We start from the raw sequence: 6,983 nt of genomic DNA on the forward strand, positions 1-6,983 counted from the left end.
GTGTAGGGAGAACAGATCAAATACTTTGTGTTGGTTTGTAGCAGAGCAGTCACAATGTCTGGAAGGGTGCAGCCTTATCCTTTGGGAAAGTAGTTTGTGAAAGCTTGTGTTAAACCCAGCTGAAGAGAGTCCATTACTGACAATTTTGATAACTGATTTCAAGGCTAGCTCCATGGAGAGAGAGAAATAGATCTAACTTCTGAAAATTAAATTACAGTGCATGAAGAAGAAAGGAGAAATGCTAGAGTGAACAGTCACAATCACCTGGATGGCTCTGGAAATGGAAGAGGAGCTAATGAAGAACCTGTAGCTGACTCATCCCCTGCAGAACAGGGAGCAGAGGAGGAGGGCACTCAAAGCTCAGAGTATGTATGTAGGGCTCATGCCCTACCAAACATGGGATTTTGTACCTTCTTTCCTTTTCTATGTAGGACTAAGTTATACAGCTATACCTGGTTTATCTTTCAAGCCCTCCCTACTCAATTCCCTCCTTCTCCCATGTTACATGATGATCAAAGGATACCACTTGCAGTTTGGGAGAAAAAGGCTGCCCAAGGCATGAATGACAGCTCTGCACACAACCTTAGGGAATTAGTGTGGAGGTATGGGAAGGAAGGGGGATTGGTCACAGGCCATAGCTCAGTATTCCACTTCCTGTAAGTGCAGCTGGATGCTGTGGTTACAAAGCTGTTACTCATGACCTCCTGGAAGTCAAAGCTTCCATACAGAAAGCTGCCACACTAGAGATTGCTGTTATTTCACACCCCAGAGCTGGGTGACCGAATGCATAATTCTACTCATGAAAACCAGGACACTCTATTCCTCAGGGCAGGGTGACCCCAAATCCTCATTTAATGCAGCAAGCAGTGTGTTAAAAGACAGCAGGATCCTTTCAAGGAATTGTCAAAGGCTAGTCAGTGCAGTTGCATGGTTATGTGAGATTTTGTGTATCAATAACCATTGAAGTGTGATGATATTAACAGCTGCATGTTAACATATTTCTTGTTCTGTTCCCTCTAGTGCACAGCAAGGAGTTGTCATTAGGTGTCCAATTTGCATGGATTTTTACTCAGAGGTAAGGACCCTGTTTTCATCCTTTCTGCTTTGTGGGAGGAGCAGAATTCCAGAAGGGGGATTGCACTAATCAGGTGGCTGATGTGGGATGCTGTGGGCAGCTGGCTGGGAGCACAGCCCTTCCTGTGAAGCTCCACAAGTCACTTCTGGGTGGTGAATGCGGAGGGAGAAGCCCTTGCCAAGATGGCACTGGCAGATCTGTGGGCCCCTCATTATTCTAATTGATTTCAGATGCTCTAAAGTCTCCTTTGCCTGGTGCCAATGGAGCAGCAAACTCCAATTCTTTCTCCAAATACATGTTGTGGTTTTCTTTCTTCCAGATTGTGCAACATGGACGACAGCTTGTGGCGACCATGTGTGGCCACGTCTTCTGCAGTCGGTGCCTCCCTGTTGCCCTGGAGACTGTCGGCACGTGCCCAACCTGCAGGGTGCACCTCAGTCCACAAAGATACCATCCCATTTATTTATGAGCAGTTCTCACAACAGAGACAAATCTATCTTGGGCAACGATCCAACAGACCGATGCAGAGACTTGTTTCTTCATGTACATAGTTTTATTGTATATACTTTTGTTTTTACTGGATTCAGTTAGAAATACAGTTTTCATTTATTTAAATCTACTCTGTCTGCTCCTCTGGGCTGGACTCTGAGACGTTGTTGAACAGGTGGAAATAAGGCTCTTGGTTTGAGCAGTCAGAATTTCATCCCTTTCATCACACTGGAGTCATTTATTTGGGAGAAATGTGCTAAAGCCATGAGCGTTGCATTCCTTGTAGCCAGTGTGTGTTGTATGGGGAAAAAGGAACAGGCCCTGCTTGGGGTGTGAGATGTTGTGGTGTGAGGTGGTGGTGAGGTGCCAAAACCCTCCAAAAGTGTCTCCAGTGAAGGAGGAAAGTCACTTCAGTGGCACAGGCAGGCTCACTGGGAAAAGCACACCCCCACACTGCAGATAATCCAGGCAACAAATGAAGGAGAAGCAAGAAGACTCTTTGAATGGGGTTCCAAAGGGCAGGTTATTGCAAGCACCAGTGAAGGGTCCAGGGGTAAAGACAAGGAAAACTGGAGTGTCGAGGTTCAAATACAGGCAAGAAAGGGGATGGAGCAGAGCATCAGGGCCGATGGACTGACATGTCAGGGGTGGGGCAGTGGCAGGGAAAAGGGGGACAACCAATAGCGTAAAATGGGGAAGGGCTCTTTAGCAGAATGGGGCCAATGGGTGACCAGGGAAAAGAGAACATTTTAGGGAACATACATATAAGGGAGAAAAAGGGGTGGAGAGGCCAACGGGCCAAGCAGGAAAACAGAATTCTGGTACATTAAAATAAAACCACAAAGGGCTGTACGGTGGAAGTAGTTCTTTTTAATGTCCTTAGTGTCCCTTCAACAGGTTTTAGGGTTTCTTTCTCCTGAGTATGAAGATTTCTGCCCCTTAGGCATGCTCCAGGGCTCCCACAACTACCCTTTCTTTTTTATTAAAAAGGCTTCTCCTACAAATGTTTGCAAACAATTATTTAAACATGGAATGATGAGCGAAACAATAAGAACGATAAAGAGAATAATAAAATGTCCTTGATAAAAGAAGTTGCCCATCCCTTCAGTTCCCATCCTCAAAGCAGTCCTTCTAGCCAGTCCTGTGGCTTGGACAGGACCACTCTGTGCTAGGTTGAGAACTGGCTGGACAGCCAGGCCCAGAGAATGCTGGTGAATGGTGCTGCATCCAGCTGGAAATCAGTCACCAGTGGTGTCCCCCCGGGGTCTGTGCTGGCATCTGTTCTGTTCAATGTTTTCATTGATGACATGGATTTGTGTATTGAGTCTTTCATTAGAAAATTTGCAGACAACAATAAGATGAAAGCATATGTGAATCTGCTGGAAGGTAGAAGGGCTCTGCAGAGAGACCTGGACCAGCTGGATGGATGGGCAGAGTTGAGTGGGATGAAGTTTAATGAGTCCAAGTGTCAAGTCCTGCATTTTGGCCACAATAACCCCCTGCAGCATTACAGGCTGGGTATGGTGTGGCTGCACAGTGCCCAGGCAGAAAGGGATGTGGGGGCACTGATGGACACCAGCTGGACATGAGCCAGCAGTGTGCCCAGGTGCCTAAGAAGGCCAATGGCTCCTGGCCTGGATCAGGAATAGTGTGGCCAGCAGGAGCAGGGAGCTCATTCTTCCCCTGTACTCAGCACTGGTGAGGCTGCACCTTGAGTGCTGTGTCCAGTTCTGGCCCCTCAGTTTAGGGAGGACATTGAGATGCTTCAGTGCATCCAGAGGAGGCAACAAGGCTGGTGAGGGGCTTGGACCACAAACCCTGTGAGGAATGGCTGAGGGAGCTGGGGTTGTTTAGTATGGAAAATAGGAGACTCAGGGGTGACCTTATCACTCTCTACAACTCCCTGAAAGGCGGCTGCAGTCAGGTGGGGTTGGTCTCTTTCACTAGGCAGCAACCAACAGAACAAGAGGACACAGTCTTAAGATGTGTCAAGGAAAAATTAGTTTGGATATTAGGAGAAAGTTTTTCACGGAAGGAATGATAAAGTACTGGGATGGTCAGCCCAGGGAAGTGGTGGAGTCACCATCCCTGGATGTGTTTTAAAAAAGACTGGATATGGCACTTGGTGCCATGGTCTAGTTGAGGTGTTAGGACATGGGCTGGACTTGATGATCTTGAAGGTCTCTTCCAATCTAGCCATTCTATAAATTCTATGTTTCATGCAACTGCCAATGGGCTCAGCTGCTGAAGGGGCACCGGGTGTGGCCCTTGGTGACACTTGCCAATGTGGAACCCAGAGACCTTTGTGACATGGGAGAGCCCAACGCTGGCTGAGGGGTATATAAGGGGTGCAGAGGCCTGGGGTGCCCAGTCCCGTGAGAGCCGTTCTTACAGAAGGAAGCAGCTCCCGGGACCTGTTGGCGCTAGAGGCCTTCAACGATGGAGGACGGCAAAGCCAAGCCCAGCTCCTCCTCGCCAGCCAGCCCCCTGCCCAGCTGGGGCCGAGCCCAGGCCCACGGTGGGCCCATGGTGAGAGCAGTGGGTGCCTCAGTCTGGGCCCAGCCAGACACTGAGGAGAAGGGGCCCTGTCTCATCACAGAAGGAAAGAAACCTGACATGGATGTCAAGGCTTCCCTGTGGACACAAGTTCAGGCCCAAGAGCTTCACCCACAGGAAGAGTCTACAGGACGTGAATCGCACCAAGTGGTACAAGCAGCAGCAGGCAAGGAAGCATCCCCATGCGGAGCCGGGAGCTTGTCCCTGCGGATGGTGGCCCTGCGGGTGCAGCGTGGAGACACGGAACCGGGAGAGCTGCCCCGAGCGGAAAAGGAGTTCCATGACCCAGAGCTGCCCCACTACATGGGGGAATACTACACTGAGATGGACCCATTCCAAGAGTGCCAAGGTGATATACCAGAGCTGTCTGATGGAGAGACCAGCGTCTGGGGCTCCAGCAGTGAGGAGCTGTATGCTTCCATGGAGGAAGTCAACAGTGACAACAGCAGCAATGACTTCACATATGTCACCTGTGACTCAAAGCTGAGCATCACCAGCTTCATCTCCAGCTTCGGGGCTACTCCTGTGTCGCAGGAGGAGGATGACCTGGATGAACTCAGCATCTATGACTGGGACAAATACAGCATCAATGACTGGGACGAACTCAGCATCCATGACTGGGATGAATTCAACATCCTTGAGGATGAACTCAGCATCCTTGAGCAGCAGGAAGAAGGCGGCAGTGCCCGAGGCCTGGCACCCCTTGCAGAAGACGAGCTGTGTGAGCCTGCCCCTCAGGAGACCTTGCTTGAGGAGCAGGAACCAGAGTCCCTCCCTGCCTCTGTCCCTTCAGCTGCCCAGGCCCCCCAGCAGCAGCTGGCTGCCCCCAGCACACGGCCTGGCCCCTTCAGACGGGCGCTGCGGGCCCTGGGGACACTGCTGTGCTGCTCCTGCCGCAGCTCACAGCCACACCACGAGAGTCTGTGCCAGCGCCACAGCCACCTGCACACGGCAGCTGGGCCCACGGAGACACACTGCAAACACAAATGCAACTGGAGCCTAAGAAATAGCAGTAGTTAAAAAATAGGAAAAATAGGAATAAGAGAATACAAATAAGAGAATAGGAATAGGAACAAGAAGATGATAAGAAGAAATAGTAGTAGTGTTAAGTGAAAAAATAGTTATTAATATAAGAATATAAAATAGGATAAGAATGACAGCAAGCATAACAAGTTAATAAGATTAATCAGAAGAATAGAATTAGAAGAGTAAGAATAGGATAAAGAAGAAATAGAAGAAATAAGAATAAAAATTAAAATAGGAATAAGAAGAATAAGAGTAAGAGTAAGAAGAAATCATAGTAGTAGCAATTAAGAAGAAGGGAAAAAAGAAGACTTGGAGGATGATGAAGAAAGTATTCGCCCTTCAAGGCCAAGCTCTGAAGAGGTCAAGACCCAAGTGGAGAAAGATCTGACATTTCAGTGCCAGCCTCCATAACTTCATCCAGGATACATCCTCTGCAGGACGAAGTAGGAAAACAGCTGAAGCTCCAGCAGATCCTTAATCAACTTTTAATATTTATTTTTTTCTTAATGAATTTTTTATTAATCTAGTTATTATCTATTAATTTCTTTTCTCAAAAGCTGATATTGCAAATAAAAAGTGAGCTGTGGAAACCTGAAGCAAGCTGGGCAATTAGGGCTGAACTGCTCCCTCCATCTGCTTCACAGAGAATTTTTATTTGACCCCAGGAATGCTGGTTACTCAAGCAGACTAAACAACTTTGATTCATTTCAGCATGTGAGGACTGGGGTGTGCAGCTCCAGGCCAGGCTGGCAGGGTTGAACAGGAATTGCCGAACAGCACTGGAGTCATGGTCCCCTCAGCATCCCCTGTTCCACCCAGCCCAGCCTGCCAGGAATCAGGCTCAGCAGTAAAAGCATGAATTCTAAACACCTCAGGATTACTGCACCACATGGAATGATCAAGCTCTGTGATTCCAGAGTCCCATCTCAGGTTCCCATCTGGGCTAAAGGCTGTATTTTGGGTTAGGAACAGGCTGCCTGAGCTGGCCCCAGCTCTCTTTGATAGTTATCAGCACCTGGCTGCTCTTGGGGTCCACAGGAGTGCAGAGCCACAGATAAACCCTGCACCAATCTGTTTGCCTAGAGACAAAACTTATTTTCTTCTGCACACCAAAGTTCCTTTCATGCCACCTGGTTTAGATAAGCTGCTCAAGTTTTGCCTGGTTGGATTTGAACAGCTGCTCCCTGAAGATGAAGGGACAAGGCTAGGAATAGTTAATAACTTTCTTAACTAGAAACACTGTTGAATCATTCATTTCCCTCCCCACAGATTGTGTAAAGCCTCCTCAGTGTTTGAGTCTAACCAACCTTTTAACTGGAAATAGCAACCCTCGGCAGGATTTTCCTGTCCTGGCACCAGTTTCTCTCAGAAGTGTCCCCCTGGCTTCCAGCCAGAGCATCTATAAATGGCATTTATTAAAGCCAAATTTTGAGGTAGGGGAAGGTGTGGGTGGAAAATTCAAGACAACAACTGAATTCTGAGTAGGTTTATACCTACAAAGCACCAGGGTCATCTCTGTTCCCTAATAATAATTCACATTATTTCCTATCCTGCCTTTGATTTTGACACTCATTCTCTGTACCAAAAAAAACCTGTTCTCTGTTGGCTTTTATAGCTGCAACTGTTCTGGTGTCTTTGCAGCTCTGCAAAGCCTTCAGTCTCAGACAGGACACCTAATTTCTGAAATTCCACCCCATGTACTCATATACACCCCAGCCCTTCTCCACAGAGCTGATTCCCACAGGCCACCCCAGCCTCTGCTGGTGCTGGTCTTGTTCCTCCTCAGGTGCAGGATCTGCATTTGCCTTTGTGGGATTTCCAAAGGTTCCTCTCTGCC

At 48.1% G+C, this 6,983-nt stretch overlaps 1 long non-coding RNA gene across 1 annotated transcript; it reads left to right on the forward strand.

Annotated features, from left to right (window-relative positions):
• Positions 1-264: 264 nt before the first annotated feature.
• On the forward strand, positions 265-1,422 carry LOC306816621. The gene is made up of 3 exons (XR_013777738.1): positions 265-365; positions 1,021-1,075; positions 1,395-1,422. It is a non-coding gene; the product is annotated as an uncharacterized lncRNA (long non-coding RNA).
• The last annotated feature ends 5,561 nt before the right edge of the window (positions 1,423-6,983 follow it).

The sequence above is a fragment of the Erithacus rubecula genome (genome assembly GCF_903797595.1).
Source record: "Erithacus rubecula genome assembly, contig: scaffold_747_arrow_ctg1, whole genome shotgun sequence".
NCBI lineage: Eukaryota > Metazoa > Chordata > Aves > Passeriformes > Muscicapidae > Erithacus > Erithacus rubecula.